General features: G+C 40.6%; 1 protein-coding gene across 4 annotated transcripts in view; it reads left to right on the forward strand.

Moving 5' to 3' along the window:
• The first annotated feature begins 6,316 nt into the window (after window positions 1–6,316).
• osbpl8 (oxysterol binding protein-like 8) overlaps window positions 6,317–19,683 on the forward strand; it is a 111,408-nt gene continuing 98,041 nt past the window's right edge. For all 4 annotated transcript variants that reach the window (XM_015955534.3, XM_054739531.2, XM_054739532.2 and 1 more), the window contains exon 1: window positions 6,317–6,530. The gene's annotated coding sequence lies outside the window, so the exon portion shown is untranslated. The remainder of the gene's footprint in view (window positions 6,531–19,683) is intronic.

The following is a 19,683-nucleotide window of genomic DNA, read 5'->3' on the forward strand; positions in this document are numbered from 1 at the left end:
ACTACAAGTACAGTAGTATGTGTTTACAGATGCAACCTACAAAAACACCTGTAGACCTTTCTTGCAGAAAGATGACGTTCTCAATAATTTCTGAGTCCATTTTAAAAGAGCAAGAGCATTATTCTCGATTAATGTGACTGTTTTTGATGTTGCTCTTGCTGCCCTGTTTTAGCATGAGGTGTGATCCTCATCAGCATATGCAGAAAATTAGTTCAATTTTTTATATTTGTTTTGCATTTGCTACTGCCTTCTTTGTCAGGTCTCTCTTGAAAAATATATTTTAACATCACATGGACTTTTCCCATGTTAAATAAAGGATTTAATACAAAAGGATGATCAGTTTAAATGACAGGTTTTCTTTTATTCAGCAGCCATTCCGTTAAAAAAACTGTTTACAATCTGAAAATTGTTACTCACAGTTTATAAGTTAAATCAAGTAAGCAAAGAAAAATGGGTCAGATTACTAGGAAGCCTGGAAAAATGAACATGATCCCTAAAATATCTAGTTGCTAGAAAAGAAAGTATAAAAAATGAAGACTGGATCAATTTAAAGTTCGATTTTAAAATGAATTATTACTAAAAATGCATTTTCTGTTGTTTGAGTGAACGTCTTGTATTTGCTACAGTTTACTAGCCTAGAAATCTAGACAGACTGTAGCAGAAGCAAAATGATTTTGCTCTGCAGGTCGTCTAACCACGCTCCATTGGACCCTCAGTTGGAAGTATTGCGTCTGGCCATCACAGTCCTCTATCAGTTTGGTGGGCCAATCATAGCGCTTTGTCGATTTGGTTGGCCAATCATAGCCCTCTGCTGGTTCAGTGGGCCAATCAGAGCCCTCTATCAGTTTGGTGGGCCAATCAGAGCCCTTTGTCTGTTTGGTGAGTGAGACTTTTCTGCGACTGAGCGGAACAACTAATTCAATTCAACTTCATTTACTAACTAAGATTAAGGCGACTCATTAGAAACAGATTTGGTATTTACTTTGGACTATTTAGACTTGGGGTGTTTTTCACTTCAAGGAACCTTGCCTTGATACCTTGGTCCCACTGCGGTTGCCTAGGAGATACATCATCAAGAACCACCAAGGCATGTTCCAAGGTTCATGTGCTACCAAGGCGTCTGTTCTCTGTTTGTTAGCCGTTTAGCTAGCTGACCAAGGACTTAGGGGAGGTGTCTTGTAGCCTGGCCTTGGTCAAAATTTCCCTTCAGAGTACAGCGCAGTATTTTCAAAAGGATGGCGGCTCAGGAGCCGGTAGGTAGGTAATTCAGGGGCAAATTTCCAGTTTAAATGTAAGTTAAAGAATTAGCTATCGGGCTGATATCTCAAATATTTTTTAGATCCGAAGCAGTTAGCTATGGTTGTGTAGTAGCTTAGTTGTTACAGCTTTGGTAGTGAGCAGGTAGTAACTCGCTTACATATTTAATTTAAGCAACATATACAAGATTTTTACATGTAAAAGGCTCTTAATACATTTATATTGAAACTTATACATATAAATTATAACTTTACCTCATGTGTCACGTCACGTGACCACGGCTTGCAGAGCCACAGTCACGCGAGGTAAGTCTGTTCCATTTAATCGTTTTCTTTGACCAAGGAAGGACAGTGTCCTCATAAGCAAGGCGCCTGACCTAGCAAGACATCGCCTTGAAAGGTCAGGCGCCTTGACGTTGAGAAACACCCATGGGCTTTGCTTTAAATCAAGAGCAGATAGTCTTTTACTTCAAAAAAAGATGTATTTGTATCTTCTTCAACAGTGCATGGTAGACTGCCCCCGCTAACTGACATCCAATAGCAGGGGCAGTACCTAAAGTTGTTTGTTGTCCAGTAGCATGTGGAGACAGTTTAACAGGCAACCGCAGATCCTGATCCACAACAGAGCTTTGTCTATGGGTCGTGGGCCATACTATATAGTCACATATTAAGGATGGCTTGCCAGGCTAACAGTTTAACCCTTTAAGGCCTGGAATAATATACCACAATACATCTTTAATGGAAATATTTACTGTCACCAGAAGGCAGTAGACGTGCATAGGACTGGTGACAAATGACTGATGAAAGCACTAATCCTAATACTTCATCTGGGTGCTGGTTAGAAGGATTTGATGCTACTTTGAGAATGCCCGCGAGGAGATAGGATAGCAGAGAAGATATCACACAGGAATGCTACACTTGTGTTGACAAGTTGATTGTTTTCTTTCAGAAAAATTCAGTCCAATAAAAGTTCTGTCCTAAAACCAACAGGTTCAGAAGCAAAAAAATGCACTAAAACAAATGAAAACAACAACAACAAACAAGTATCATCACTGAACTTTACAAAATCTGTGATAACTGAACCAATACCAAACATAATGAACATGAACAACAACAACCACCAGATTAACTGAAAAATTCATCTGAGACTTTTACAAAGATGAAAAATCTGTAATCTCAGCTTTGAAAAACCACAGAGTTTCAGCAGCAAATATTTCACCACTTTTCAGAACATCGTGACTCAACTTCCTCATCACGACACTTCACTTCTTGGCAAATGAAGAGCAGGAAAAACAGGCCAATTCCTGTAAAATTACTGTTAGTTCTTCAACAGGTGGGTAAAGAATCCAGTCATGAAAGAAAGAATGCCACAGACCTTCTGAAAAAAAAAAGAAATAAAAAACTGAAACAGCACTCAAATATTGAGCAGAACAGATCTCCACTTTGTGTAAAGTTGTAAATGGTAAATGGCCTGTATTTGATATAGCACCTTCTAGAGGCCTGGAACCCCCCAAGGCACTTTACAACACAATCAGTCATTCACCCATTCATACAAACATTCACACGCTGGTGGGGATGAGCTACGATGTAGCCACAGCTGCCCTGGGACACACAGACAGAGGCGAGGTTGCCGAGCACTGGCGCCACCGGTCCCTCTGACCACCACCAGCAGGCAAGGTGGGTTAATTGTCTTGGCCAAAGACACAACGACAGCGACAGACTGTGGGGCTTGAATCTGCAACTTTCTGATTACAGGGCAAGCACTTAACTCCTGTGCCACCGTTGTGACCAAATTAGCCCATGCATTGTAGCTTTTATTAATTTATCCCTACAATCTGGCTCTGTACCATCTGTTTTCAAACATGCAGTTATTGAACCTATCCTTAAAAAAACTAGCTTGGACTCATCTCAGCCCAAAAATTGCAGACCCATTTCTAAATTACCATTTATCTCTAAAACACTGGAAAAAGTTGTGGCAGATCAACTGATTACTTTTCGGGAACTACACAACCATTTTGACAAATTCCAGTCTGGTTTTCGTAAAAAGCATTCAACAAAAACAGCTTTGCATGAAGTTTCCAGTGACATCACAACACATTCTCACACTCAAAGCATCAAAATATGACGCGTGTGACCAAGCCTCAATATATGACGATTTGGGATGCCCCAGCATGTCAGGAGACGACGATCAGGGACACGCAGGGACACGTGGCTCCGCTGGCGTCAGTGTTTGATGCCCGCGGTCACACGGACATTATTCGACTATTTAACCTTCCCCTCATCCCAATCCTACCCTTAAGGTCAGTAACTGTGACCTTAAGGTAAGGATTGGGGTGAGGGGAAGGTTAAGTAGTTCACAAGTCGTTCTAATGTCCGTCTCACCACCAGCGTCGGATACCGACGCTCTGGGATGGTGCGTCATCATTGTGTCCCTGATTGTCGTCTCCTGACGCGCTGGGGTATCCCAAATCGTCATATATAGAGGCTTGGTCACATGTGTCAAATTTTGTCGCTTTGGGTATGAGGACATCATGATGGCTGCAGACAACGGGGAGTCCTCAGTGTTAGTGTTGTTAGATCTTTCTGCAGCGTTTGACACTGTTGATCACAACACCTTAAATAACAGACTTCGTGACTCAGTGGGGATCTCTGGAACTGTTCTAGACTGGTTTAGATCGTACTTTTCTAACCGAAGTTACAGTGTCTGTATAAACCAAATCATGTCAGATTCTACCGATCTGTTCTGTGGGGTACCCCAGGGCTCTGATTTGGGTCCACTCTTGTTTCTACTGTACATACACCCTCTTGGACAGATAATTGATTCTTTTCTTAATGTCTCTTATCACCTGCAGATGATATTCAGCTGTACTTCTCCTTTAAGGATTCTGAGTTCTATAAACTGTCTGAATTACTAGTGTCTTTCAGCTATCACCTAGCTAGAAGATAACTTCCTTCAGTTCAACTCTGAAAAGACTGGTAATTGCCCCTGAGAGCATGTTCCCCTGATTAGTCTAAACTTGTTCATTTATCTTCTGCCATCAAAACGAACTTAAGGAATTTGTGTGTTGTTTTTGACCAATCAATGTCTCTTGAAGGCTACTCAAAAACATTGGTCCGAAACTGTTTTTATCACTTAAGAAATATCTCCAAACTGCGAAGGTTGGTGTCAAAACATAAACTTGAAATGGTCATCCATGCCTTCATCTTCTCCCGTCTAGATTACTGTCACACTCTTCACGTTTTAACAAAAAAGTGCTTCATTGCCTTCAGTTAGTCCAGAACTCTGCAGTGAGGGTCCTAACTGGAGCAAACAGAAGAGCACACATCACTCCTATTCTAATGTCTCTGCACTGGTTACCCATTAACTTTAAAGTTAAGTTTAGAATCCTGATTAGAACTTTCAATGCTCTACATGGTCAAGCTCCTCCCTATATTATTAAATTGTTAAAGCCTTATGCTCCAACCCAGTCCTCAGGTCCACCCACCAGAACCTTCTAGATGTTCCAAAGACCAGATATAAAATTTGAAGTGATGCTCCTTCCAGACTGTTGCATCTTGACTTTGGAATGCTCTTCCTTTTTCCTTATGTAGCATTGACAGTCTTAAAAAAAACAGCTAAAGACCCTTTTATTTAAAGCTGCTTTTACCTAAATGTTTTATTTTCTTATTTTTAACTTAAATTTGTAATCTCATCTTCTTTCTGATGTTAATCCACTTATGATTTTGAGATCATTATGATTTTATGACCTTGTTTTATTTTGTTTTAATCTAAGTGAAGCACTTTGTGATTCTATGTCTGTGACAAGTGCTATATAAATAAAATTCACGTACTACTTTCTTACTACTAAATCCAAGCCTATACATTTCAGACCTGCAACACATTAACAGAAACTGTGGATGACACAATTGAACTAATATTGAGTTTTAAATAAAGTAATATTTTTTAATATTTTACACTTTTATTTCTATATCTAATGCTTAGTGACTCAAATGAGTAAAAACATTTTATTGTTTTATTTCAGTGTGGAAATTCAAGAGTTTGTGAAGAAACTAAAAACACAGAAAATATAAAACAAATAACGATTAAAAGCAAACAATTTAAACAGTAATCAAACTAAACAAATGTGTATGTACGAAATCACAAAACAATATAATTTAACTTTTAAACCCAATGTTCTGAAACGTAAACGAGGACCATCATCCAGCAGCCACAAGAGGGGGCCATTTAATAACTGTTATAAAGAGCGTCTGATTCGTACATCTTTTAAACTAAACTAGAAAACCATAATGAACTCACATAATAAAAATGATCACGCCTTAGTTATCATATAATTATTTCATTCATCCACAAATTAAAATACTACGCGTAATAAGGCTTCAACAACTTTATTTGTATATGCATTGCTTAAATACATATATATGATTACAAATATGGAAGAATATACAAATAAAAGAAATAAATTTGAGAGCTAATTTTCATCTGTTGAAGATTATTACATAATTCCATTTATTTTCTTTGATATTCGTTAAGTGAAAGTACCTCCCAAGATCACATGATTAAGTCCACCCGAGCAGGAAGTGGAACAAGGTCAGCCTTCACCCTTCAAAATAAATCCCTACAGGTAGGTGCAAAAATAATATTGTACAGTAAAATCGTTATTCTCATTATTATCACTGGTACATTTTCTTCAGTTTACAAATGAATTGCAAAATAACCACTGACAAGGAGCTTTGCTGATTTGAATTTAATTGTTTTCAAATATAAAATCATTTGTGTTTTCGTGTTAGAACTGTGGAGAGCTGGTAGGGTCTCTGTAATAAATAATATATAACCCCTGAAACTTACATAAATTTAACCCAGTAATTTTCCACTTGACTGATAGCAAGATGCAACGCTTACTTTGCTTTTATGTTGAAGTTTCAACCCGGAAATGACGTTCGTCTCGGATGTTGTCATGTTTACCCACTGAAGCCCTTGGTAGAACAGTGCAGACGCACTGATGGCTAACAAATAGACTGGATATGGCGGTAAATGGAGTTTAGCGAACGCACCAGAACCTGTTTTTACCTTCCCCGATATAAATATTGGATCCACGTGACTTGGCTGGACCGAGAACCAATCGTGGAATTAGGCGTCCCATTGAGAGAGCAAACTAACGTTACAAGCATTAATCACCGCCTGCTAACAATTAGCAGACAGACTCAACCTGCATTAATATTTACAACTAGTCTGCGAGCCAGAGGTAGCCAAGAGACCCCGCCAACTCAGCAGAGGTGAGTCGAGCACATGATCCCCGAGCTCTGCTGTTTTTACCCCCCCCCCCATCTTCTGATAAAACGCGATTATTCTCGATGTGTCTCCTGGCGGGGCGACTGTGACGCTGCAGTCGAGCAATCATGCGTCTTATTATGTAATAAGTCAGGATTAGCGGGACTGGTGTGAACTTGTTGCTGCTTGCTCATCGTCAGAGGCTTCATCTTCACTTCTGCGTCTGTTTTTAGCAGAAAACGACCAAATAAACGTTAATTAGCGAAAGAAAGTCAACCGTTCAGTAAGGTGTGACGTACAGGTGGCTTGTTTTACTCGTAGTTGTTTGAGTAGCAGATTGTGTTTCAGGGCATTTGGACTTACATTTTCCTGCATCATCGCAGTCATCTGATCTGGTTCTGGTTCTAGTAGTGCTCTGTTACCACTTTCACCTGGCGAAGCTTCTGTTTGTGTCGGGCAACTCTGGTTGCAGCCGGTCCGATATCAGATACCAGTCTGCCACACAAGTGGCCTGTGATTTCTAAAATGTTTCATTCTTTCTGCTCAGACAGCATGTTGATCAATCACAGTTGTTTTCAAAGCTGTGATTATTCTGGAGCGAATTGGTTATGGAAATATATGATCAAAGTTATTTTGTTGAGCATTAAAGTCTTGATTATTTAACGCAGTTACATATTGGGTTGGGAAGCTCTTTGATTTGAACACTGAGGTGTGGCCCAATAAAATGTAAGCATCAAGTTCCTGACACATGAAGAAAGCCTCACTCTGCAGGACGTGATCTTTATTTACCTTATTTGTATTTGTTTGTATTGTATTTGTTTTATGGTAAATGGTAAATGGCCTGTATTTGATATAGCGCCTTCTAGAGTCATGGAACCCCTCAAGGCGCTTTACAATACAATCAGTCATTCACCCATTCACACACTGGTGGGGATGAGCTACGATGTAGCCACAGCTGCCCTGGGGCGCGCTGACAGAGGCGAGGCTGCCGAGCACTGGCGCCAACGGTCCCTCCGACCACCACCAGCAGGCAACGTGGGTTAAGTGTCTTACCCAAGGACACAACGACAGCGACAGACTGAGCGGGGCTCGAACCTGCAACCTTCCAATTTATGTCTTCATGTAGGTTGCGTAGTTTGAATGAATGCCTTTAAAAATATATGCGTTAATTACCAACAGGCTTTGTGTTGAAAGCATTGGATGTGTTCACACTTGTCAAGGTGCAGACTGATATCATCAAACTAAAAGTCTTTGCTAGTCACAAAAATTAGTGAACATAAAAATTAGGTAAAGGTGTCATTTTGTATCAACAGCCTTCTGGAGTGAAAATTCCCACACTTTAGGAGTTCAAGCAGGGGCTGCTCAAAATTACGCCGAATGTCGCAGATGGTCCGTGGACCACATTTTGGACAATCGTAGAATATCCGGAGTTCACATTTAAAGAGACTATTTACCAATGAATGTCAGCAGAATGTTTGAAAATGAGACTCTATTTTAACAATGGCTGAAGGAATGGAGTGAAGTGCAGCTTATTTAGTACATACTATACTGTTTGATGGTGTTATATGTATTACTTTGTGGTGATTATATCATCAGAAGACCGTGGACTTGCCACTTACGGAAGTTACCTGTATCAGCTTGATTGAGTCGTTTACATGGAGATGAAGTTGGGCTCCTACTGTATTATCTGGGCACTTAAGCATGATGACCATTTCTCCTTCAACAAGAATAATGTGTTTACATGCATTTAAAAATAAGAAATGCTGATCTATTTAGGGTAATTGTTAATTTTATGATGTGCAGGTAAACACTGATAGTGCCCAGGCCAATGAGAGCTCAGCTGAGCTGTGATGTCTTTTACTTGCAGAGAACTTTGGTTTTCTATCCGCATTATCATGGTACCTTAGGTGGAGTAGGAGTAGGCCGGTTTGGTTTGACTTCAGTCAGACACAAAGACAACACAGCAGATTAGGGTGTACGTTCTACTAGGGTAGGAGATGCTCTCTGAAGAGGTGGGTCTAATAGTTACTTGCAGATAAACAAGGACGCCTCTTTTCTGGTAGTGCTTGGCAGGTCATTCCGCTATCGTGGTAGGCACTGCCAGCCAACAGTCCTCCTTATAAACTCTAGAATATAAGCCATGCATTTCAGCATGAAGATGAACACATTCGAAGATTCTGACATCAACAGTTTCCACATAAGATCAAATGACTAAAGTTAAAAGAAGCTTACTCTGTGTATTTGTTTCTAAAGTGAGCTTTCTGAGTCATGTACATTTCCATATTTCCATATGCCCCCTGTACATGTAAAGGAGGTTAAGCTCAGAATATCCATGAAAACGTCTGTAGAGGGGAGCGAGGGCATCACTGGAACAACCAGCAGCTTATTTGCAAGTTAAATAGAGTTTCCGTTCAGGTTGTGTGACCCACAGTGAGTGGCTGTGTGCTACCAAAGGTACACCCAGCTTCAGATTTGGTTACAGATTCTACTTTGGGAGTATGTGGGATGTTTTTACCAACATAGATGAAAACAATAGTATGGCATTTGTTTTTTTGGATTCTTTAAAGTAGGGCTGCAACAAACGATTATTTGGATAATCAATGAATCGGATGAGGTCTCGACACGATTAATCGATTAATCTGATTACATGGGGAAATTTTTAAAAACTGCTAGGGAAACGTTATTTCTCTCCTTCCTTCACTTTATTAAACACAACATTATTAGAAAACAGATCAATAGCAGAAAAACAACATGCCATCACCTAAATTGTCTTATAAGGTGTATAGACAGAGACCCTAAGCTACACCTATCTGTGACCTAAAATGCTTGGTCCAAGTTAAACAGCAAGTCAACCCCTACCAGAGTCTAACTCCACTCCCACTTCATGTTTGAAAAATGGAACAAATGCTGTTGCCTGGCAGACCGAGAGGGCGGAGCCACTAACAAATACGCACACACTCAGGCTCACGACATCATTGTGACATCATAATGTACCAGTTTACATCATAGCATACTTCTTAGCCAATAGCAGTGGCAGATTTAAATTAAAATACAGTGCAGAGTTTTTACCTGACAACGGCACAACACTGCCAGTTTTAGGCAGAATATTTAAATTTTAACTAAGATGCAACTGAAGTGCCAAATTATTGACGACACGTGTCTGCAGCACGATTAGACACTCGTTTATTTAGTTTATCAGCAAAAAAAAGTTTATTTGGGGGTGACTTGCTCTTTAAGGGCAATTCTCATCTGTTTTGTTTGATCTCATCTGTAGACATTTATTATATTTGGGGATGTCAAACAACTAATTTTTAAATGTAATTAAACATAGGCTGTGAATTAATCAAAATTAATCACTATTTCCAAAAATGACTGAAAAAATACCAAATAAAACAAAAGTAAATGAATGCCATCCTCCTTGTGATGATGCCCTGGGCAACTGCCATAAAGTCACATCAAGAAATGCTGCTGATCATTCCAATGATCCCAAATAGACTCACATTAGCCCACATGAAAGCAACTGAACCCAAAAATATATTAACCAGTATATACTGCTCTCTCACACAACACGTCTGCAGCAACAGTTAGGACTCCTCCCTCCCTTTTAAAAGCGTTTTTGCTTCCAAGGACATTGCGGTTGTAAAACCACATGCTAGTAGGGTTGTCACGATTCTAAAATTTCAAACTCGGTTCGATACTTGAAAAAAAACTCGATACTCGATTTCGATACTATTTACAAACACCAATTTATTGAACAAGTTTATTCAAAAAATAAAATTCCTCTATTTATATTGCAAAAATAAAATGTTAGGAATTAAGTGTATAAAGTGCTTAAACCTTTCAAGTACCAGCATTTTTTAAAACGTGCATACAAAAACTGGTGAAAGTTAACACTTTAAATCATGAATTGTCTCACTATATATACACTATCTGCAGAGTGATGTTTTGCTGCTTAAACTCTGTTTAAGGTGCATTTTTGTCATAAGCTGTAATGCCATATGTTTTGTTCTGTACTTTTGAACAACTCTGTTGGTCAATAAAGGGAGAAAACAAATTTCTCCACAGTAGGACAAAGGTACATCTACCGCGGTAATCTTAATAAAAACAGATTGGCGCACGGCAGTGACGTCATTAAAAGCGCCGGTTAGATTAGCCGCGGCTAGTCTGTTTACGCCTAGAAATCCCAGACCCGCTCCAAACGAACAGGGAAATCATGTTAGTGATTCCTAACAAAATCTTTCGACAGGAAGATGTTTTGGTGCAGATAATGTCTTATTTCGAGGCTGCACCATGGGTGCCTGTCCGCACCCGTCATATGGATATACGCTGACGGCGATTCGCCGATGGATCTAAATACCCCGGGGAATCCAAGTAGCACCAAAGTTGTCAGCGTGAGTAAACCAACATACTGCATGCTAGAAATTAAGTCCGGGTTGCAATAAACGGGAGTTTCCTTTAAGCACATAAGCGTGAATATACCACTACGTGTCGGACATGGTATGCTAATGAAGTTGGGCTGTGAAGCGCCTCCCAAATTCGCTGTTTATGTTTTTGTTTATTTATTTGGCAGACAAAACTTGGATCGGAGACAACTTGCGTGGGAAATTGCAATGTAGCCATGCGGCGTCTTCTTCTGTTTGTCTGGGAGGCGGAGGCTGCTTTACGGCATCTGGCTGTCGTGCGTGTCGGTGTACTTGAAGAAGGCTGTGTATAATAGTCCATAATATCGATACCACAGGGATGGAATATCTAATTTAGATACCACTTTTAGCATCGATTTATATTTAGGTATCGATTTTTTTGACACTACATGCTAGTAGTCTGGCCCCGGTGTGATTAACCAGTTTCTGCGGGAATGTGACGGCGGAACCGGTTCGCAGCAGTGCGAGCCGCCCCCCCCCCCCCCCCCCCCCCCCCCCGTTTATCTAATAGCGTCGCGCTTACGATTTTATAGACTTTTTTTTTTTTTACAAGCTTAGGGCATGTCTAGCCTGTGTGATAATCCGGGGCTTGGGTGAATCACTTTTGAAAAGTTTTTAACTTACCCGGACACCGAGCTCTCTCCTTCCTCACTGAGTATGTTTACATGCAGCCAATATCCGGGTTATGATCGGGTTAAGGTCGGGATTAGGGTTTCTGAGTTGATCAGAATAACCCGTTTACAAGCATAAATAGAAAGAGTTACCTCTAACTTGCATAATCCGATTTAACTGCGAACATTGGTGTAGCGTCTGGACGTATGGACGACGTCCAGACGCAATATGCGTCATTTCCGGTTCTTTTTGTTCCAGTATCCGTGAAAACAACATGTTTCCCAGTTCGGAAGAGATAGCGACAGCGCTTGTTTGCGCTTTCGTTTCCTCGTCACTCAAAGTGTGGTGCTGTGCCGCGACTCGCCATTTTGCCCCCAACTTGTTGTTTACTTCCGGTGTTCTGGCGCATACAAGACGTCTCGCTACTCAAAAGACCAAGATTCCTTGCGAACAGAGCATGCGCAGAACACACGCTCTGATGGGGATATCCCGGTATGCGTTTACACGACCAAACATTCGGGTTAGAAAAGGGTTACCCCAGGTGTAGTAACCGGGTTTTTAAAAACCCGGTTATGGGGATATCCGGGTTTTTGGCGGTGTTTACAAGGACCTGCGGAACCGGGTTATTGTGAATATTCGGGTTTTTAAAGGGTTACTGGCTGCATGTAAACGCACTGACTGATGATTCCGACATGCTTGTGTTTAAGATGCTGCATCATCACTGTAGTACTCCCGTGCCATGCTAAGTCTGACCTACAAACGTTGCAGGTAACGAATGTCTTCGCCTGATTTAACTGAAAATGCTCCCAAACTTTAGAAGTTTTTACTTTTTTGGGTCTCGCTGCTTCTGCCATGTTCCTCTTCCAAACACCTGCCGGCTCTCCCTCGCGCTGATCTGACTTGCTCCAGTCTGCGCGCAACGGCGGGTGGGAAGGGGTGGGGGGGCTTTTGGAAGAGTTGTGCGTCACAACGAATCGATGACGCAATTCGTTGCCAATGCTTTTAGTAATCGATTTTCATCAAATTTATCGATTCGTTGTTGCAGCCCTACTTTAAAGTTACAATGTGTAGTTTTTACCATTAATCTCTGGAAATATTCATTAAAATGTTGTTGTAAATGAATTAAAATATACCCAATTGTTGAAAAGTATTGACAGTTTCATAACATAAAACCATAAAAATTGGGTCTAAAATACATGGGAGCAGGTCTAAGTCTCTGGGCGACGCCATATTGGATGCCATGTTCAGGGTTTCCCCCAGCACCTTATAAGCCTGGCGGCCTGCCAGGCTTTGCTTGGCCACCCGCCAGGCTAAGCATCATGCCCTGCCCCCTTCCTCATCCCTAACATGACGAATGGCGCAATGAAACTAGAGCCCTCCATCAGCGGATACTGATGAGAAACAGCAGCTGAATGTGTGCAACACCCCCACCCCCGCTCTCACGAAGGAGCGCTGAGGGACGGAGCGTGCCCCCCCCCCCAAAAAAAATCTGCCAGGCCTAACTTAATTTCTGGGGCAAACCCTGCATGTTTCCTTCTACGGTAGCCCATGAGGACAGAATGCATTTACTGATTTGTAACAAATGGTTACAAAACTTTCAGCATTAATAAACATTGTTCTTTTACACATTCACCTCTTCAGTCATTGCAAGTGTTGAAAATTAATCTGATGTTCTTGTTATTTTGCTGGAGGTAGCACTCCCAAGGGCTTTTGACCCTAATGGCCATCCGTTGGTGAGGTCTTACTTGAACACAAAAATAATGCTTGCTTACAATGACTTAGATGTCTACTGCCCCTATCGCCAGGGAAAATACACACTGTCACTTTAATTCTGTTGACTTTAGAAGGAAGGTGACAAAACCGTAGCCTATGAAGCACTTTCTCCCCAAAAGTTACACATATTTCAAGAAAGCTGAGTGGAAATTTAAAACTGAACAAAAACAGCCAGGCAACAACAAAGTTACATGTTTTTCTGTTAATTTTATTGAAACCTTACATCCAGTGTTTCAAGGTAAAGCGGTGTATTTGGGCAAAGAGACAGTGACAAATTCACTATAGCTGATAATCAAAAATATTTTAAAAATGTAGAAAAATGCTCTGAGATGTTTTTGTTTCCTGACTGCTCAGTGTCATTTTCATTCCAGTTTGAAATGACTGGATCAGCGAGTTACGAGGTTATTTTAGGGTTCATGGGAGTTAGCCCAACCAGTCTTCATGTGTTTAGTTGACTTGGAGAAGGCCTACGATCGTGTTCTTTGTGGTGCTTTAGGGGTGTTTTCAGGAGGTTTTGAGTTCCCTATCAAGGAATGTTTGATCAGTGCACATCTGGAATGAGTGGTGGTTCATGCTGTTGGTAACAAGTTAATTATTTTTTTCCCAGTAAGTCTTATGAACAGACTTGGCACAGCCAATGGATGAAAGGTGGTAACACATTGGAACACCTTGGGAACTCTGTGGCCATTAAAAGCCTTCAGAGACTTAAAAAAATCGTTATGTGTAAGACAAGCTGACTGAAGCCCCATTTCCTTCATTCATTCATTTACATTAAAGCTCTTATGGTGAATCTACAGAACAAGCTAGGCTTTGAACACAAACACGGTCACACAAAACTCAGCCGTCCCCTTAGGTATCTCCCTGAGATGTTTCTGCCAGAACCAGGAACCCGTGATGCCAGAGGAAAAAAGATAGCGCTAAACACCAGCCTCTGTTTTCTAGGTTAGAACGTCTTTTGTTGCCTTTGACTTCAAATGGTGTTTTTCTTTTTGGGACTCTGGTAGCAGCCGGCTGTTTCTCCTTCTCTGATGAGCAGAGAACGTCTCAGACCAGTGGTATGTGAGTAGCCTAGTGAACTAGACCAAATTCTTGCTTTGCAAAGTTTGGTCTAGTTCTACCCCAAATAATACATTTATTTCGTCTGGCTTGCCAGGCTAGTATGTGAGTAGTAATGAGTGGAGTTCCAAAAGGGTTCAAATTAAAGCAACTGGACTTGTTTGGTTTTTTTAAAGACGTTTCGCTTCTCATCCGAGGAGCTTTGTCAACTGGAATATAGGGTCCAGTTTATAAGCTGTGGCTGTCTATTGTTATTTAATGAGCAGAAACTATTCTGGGTACCCCTCCTCTCTACCCCCTGATGGGTCATTATCCTCTATTGAGTCGGACTCGTGTTGATTAGATGCAGGAAGGTGTGACCTAGACTGAAACTGCTTAGGAATGAGATTCAAAGCTGCATTATAGGTACTGGAAAGGTGAAATCTAAGCCCCCCTCAATATACAATAAACAGCTACAGTTTATAAGATTGACTCTCCCAAAGATGTCAAGTTGCCTTCATTTGAACCCTTTTGGGTTAACAAGACTTGAATGACTCAGAACCTTCACCAGGGTAAGGAGTGGAGGACCCAGGGAAGTGTGGAAAGGTGTTGTAATTGGCAAGACAGACAACCGGATGGTCCAATAATCACTATCTGTTCAAATTTTACATTAGTGTTTGTTGAACTGTAAAAGCCCTACCAAGGATATGTGTTGCAAATTAGCCATTGGCTATAAACACTGCGATATAGACATCAGATTATTATTTATAATGGTCTATGTGTTCTTTATAATAAAAAAGGAAGTGTGTTATTGGTGTATTTAGACAAATGCGAGAGAACTACTTTATTAATTTCTTCATTTTTTATCTCATCAAAATATTTAACATTGTTAAGAGGCATGAAAAAACGTTTATGCTATCCCCCCCCAACACACACACACAAATTTGCCATTGCGATTTTAAGATTGAGAAATAGGTTTATTGGGTGGGTTTGGCATAGCAGGGTGGACCCCAGAGTAAAACAAGTAGCACAAGGTGACCTGTACACAACACAAACAACAATGTAGAACACAATAACATCAAAAAGAAGAGACTCAAAGTTTGTGAACAGCAAATGAAATGCTCTGGATCAACCAGTGACCCCACCCCTTAGCTAATCAGTCACTGACGGTCTTCTTACGTGATGTTTTTGGCTTGGCTTGATTTTCTTGTAGCACCAACAAAGTTGGTTATTAAAATGGATATTTTGGTCATGAATACTTAAAAAAAAAACTATTAATGCTAATCCGAGTCGGTATAAATATAAAAGGGATATAAAATAGGATATTATCCTGGGTATTTCTGTTTTTAAAGAACACTAACATTCTCATCTCTCTGCTTTGTTAAGCACTCGGCCACCTGTCAACAAGTCCCACAATAGGACAGGCATTTTCTGACTTGGTAACATTTGTACGGATCATAATTAATGCTAGTGGAGTTATTAGACTGCCAGAACCAGTGCAGCGGTAGAACTTAATCTTCCTGCTGGGAAGCTCAGCCTGTTGGCTGGGGTTGAGCCGATTGGATGCATTTACTCTGACAAACACCAGATGTGCTCAAAAGGAGATGGCTGCCTTTCGGTGAATTTATCCAACGGTGCCACACAAACCAGAATACACTTTGGTCTGCTTTTTCCTTCAGCTGCTTTGTTGCCCATCTTGCAAATGTTAGCTGAGGCTTGGTAATGGAAACAGCTGTTGAGATCCTTGTAAAACCGTGTTACTGTGTGTACCTTTAATTTCATTTTCCTTTGACTTCGATTAGTTCTCATACATCAAACAGCACTGAACAAACATGCCTTTATTTGCCATGCCCACAGCTGTCACAGGATTTAGCTAAGTGTGGTTTCTAAAACTAGCTTTGCATCAGGGAGCCTACTGAGCTGGATTTGTTTGGGTCATAAAAGAGAGTGGAGCTTTCAAGCTCATCTCAAGCGTCCTTGTTCATTAATTTCCATGTCCGCCCTCGGTAGACTCTGGAGGACAACTTCGTCCAAACAAGAACCTTACCTCGGTTAACCTGACCTGATGTTTTCCCTCTGATCACTTAAATACACTTTAGAATAAGGGTGGGGAATTCTGGTCCTTGAGGGCCATTTTCCTTCATGTTTTAGTTGTTTCCCTGCTCCAACACCTCTGATTCAGTGGTTGAATCACCTGTTCAGCAGGTCTTAAAGCTCTGCAAAAGCCTCCTAATCACCTGCTGATTAAAATCAGATTAGGGAAACAACTAAAACATGCAGGATAGCGGCACCCGAGGGACCAGGATTCCCCAATGTTTTCAGTTTTACAATTTAGATCAATGACAGATGAAAAAAATTGCGTGAAATAATTAGTTTTGAATAAAATGACTTTATTTTTGACAATTTTTCTTCTACTTAAAGTGGCAGTGTGTAGTTTCCTTTAACTAGAGGGCAGTACAAACATTATAGGGTAGTTTGACAACATGCTTAGGGTTGGGCATTTAGCATCGATTGGAACCGGTTCCAACTGTTAATTTTTCCCGGAATCGTTCAAAGTTTTTTATTTTGACTCCTAGTTTAGATTCCTAGAATGCCGATGGAAGAGGAATCCGTGGCCGATCTCCGTGAAAAATAAACGTGATCTGCAAATTGTGATCAACGCTTTTCAGAGCTGATCACACCAGCTGTCTGTGTGCAGCACGAGTCCCCCCCTCCCCCCACCCAGCGCAGAGCACCAAATATAAACAAACGCATCTGCTGAACTTTTAATCCGTAATGTAAACTTTAACTCTTGCAGCGTAGAGGAAACTTGTTAAAATATGTCAACACGGTGGATTTAATAGAAGCTTTAAAGAACAAACTCTGGACAGTGTGAGATGAGTTTGTCTCACTGCAGAAATAAAAACACTGTAATGAATTAGATTACATGTTATTTAATAAGCCATAAGGCGTGGGATTCCATAGGAAATATGAAATCCACCTTATGGATCTGTGAGGTTATTTAAACCAGAAGATTGGAACTTTTTATTGCAGGGATTAGATAACCGCTTCGTATTCACTCAGAGACAACAGAAGAGAGAGAGTCAAGTTTAAACGTTAAGAATTTTATTACTAACAAATTAAACTAGACTGACTTTAAGCACTAAATGTATAGTGTAACTAATGTGGATGAGATGGTGAATGGATGACGTGTGATGTTGATCAGAACCAGCAAATCCGAGGAAGCGATTAGTTCTGACGGGAACTGAAGGTGATGTCTTCGCATTAAGCTTTGGTTAGGAGGTCCATAAACACATGAGACACCATTTTCCGGTCTACCTACCCTTCAGGAAGTCCTCTTTAGATCCGGAATGTCGAGGTTTAGCTTGACCTTCTCTGGAACCGAGCTGGTAGGAGAAGCAGCGGTTGCCGACTAGTCCAGTCTGAGTTACTTCCAGGTCACGGCACTTTGTTGGCGTCTGGTGAGACCCAAGCCTGGGTCTTGATGGTTCAGCTTTTATTCTGAAAGAAACTGTTGCCGCAGTTGGAATAGCAACAAATTTTTCAGCTTGTCGTTGGTTCTTTCGGTTGAAGAGTTTAGATCAGGATTGGCCACTCCGTCACTTTCTCTGGAACGCTTTGAACTGGCGTTAGAGCTGACGTGGCATAGTTTTATACTTTGGATGTTTTGGTTTATTGTCGAATGAAAAATTACCAAACACCATCAAAACCATGCCTCCGTCAGATCTGTAAGATTCTGATTGGATCAGTGAAAGTAATGTGTCATGTCTTTTTAACGCTACGTGAAATGAGTCCTGTTGGAACATTTAAAGTCACATTACTTATTATATTCTATAGGATCATAATAAAGTAATTAATATTTTGAGTTCACAGATCGGTCACATCTTATTCATTGACTAACACTTTGATGGATTAGCTTTATTAAAATAGAGTTCTTTGATTAATAAAAAAAAGAGTTCATTCTTTATTCTTCTGTTGAGCTAAAAATAAGCAGGTTAGAAGGAATGCATGAGACCTTGAGACCATATCTCATGCAGACTAGTCCTGTGTCAGAGGAGGGAAAAAACCCCAGTCATTTCATTCCGTTACAACACACACGGAGCATCAGCAGTCAGACGCAGCCAGCTACATTTAAGTTTCGCTTTCTGTTCTGACTGAATTCTGCTGCAGCATGGAGGTTTAGGTTCTCAGGTCATCCTGGACATGATCATCCTGAGAGTTTTAGCTGAAAACAGCTGGATATTGGAGACATTTAGCCTCTCATCCCAGAGGCTTCTTCCAGACTTTGGTTGTGGTCAGAAACAAACACACTGGTTGTGCTGCAAGTCTTTTTCTTTTTTCTCCAAAACATGTTGTTGTCTAAATGAAGGGGATGTTAGTGTTCATAGAATAAAAATTCATGTCGAAGTTAAGATCATGTCATCAAGTAGAACCTGTGGTTGGCTGGCTCATGTAAAACATTTCATGTCTTGAAAGAATCGGAATTGGGAATCGATAGGAACCGGAATTGAAACAATGAATTGGAATCGGAATCATTCAAAATCAAACGATGCTCAACCCTAACCATGCTGCAGTGACTGTCGCTAGTTTAAGAAAACATTACGGTAAATGTTGTTACCTGTGGAGCAGAAAGCATGCAACCTCAGCGTGACTCATCAGACTTTGATTGTCCTTCAAGCAATCTCATCGAGAGAATGCAATGCTGATGCTAGTTTTCTGGTTCTGTGGTTTCCGGATCTGCTCGGTGGCCTGCGCCTGCCGATGACATCATCAAACTACATCAATACCACTCCGCCACAATATATTGCATCTCTTTTTTCGATTGTGTTCTTTCACATGTTCTGGAAAACGTTTAGCATTTTTGTTATCAAATTCATGTTTCCTACTGCCGAAATGTTTTTTTCAACATGGTAACGTAACTTTCCTAAGTCACATGTCCAGCCAATCATTTGGTCTGACGTCATCAACAGGCGCAACAGGACCCCGAGCCATTCAGAAGGAAACATGGTGTTCCCCAAAGATGCTAGACCGGCGCACTGTATTTTAGACCCGATTTTTAAAATTTGTTATTTTAAGGTTATATGTCACAAAGCCGCCAATATTTTTCAACCGCTGGAACTCATTTTATTCATTTTCAACAATATTTCGATGAAAATTTCCAGAGGTTAATGGTAAAAAGTGCACATGGTCTGTTTAAGGGCTAATGATAGTGAGGAAGCTTCAAAGTTAAAGTTGGTTAAAGGTTAACAAAGAGATATTTCCTACTGGTGGCAGTGTGTTGTTTGTAATCTGAAGGTGTATTTACGCTGGCTGTGCT

Source organism: Nothobranchius furzeri, chromosome 1, assembly GCF_043380555.1.
Source record: "Nothobranchius furzeri strain GRZ-AD chromosome 1, NfurGRZ-RIMD1, whole genome shotgun sequence".
NCBI lineage: Eukaryota > Metazoa > Chordata > Actinopteri > Cyprinodontiformes > Nothobranchiidae > Nothobranchius > Nothobranchius furzeri.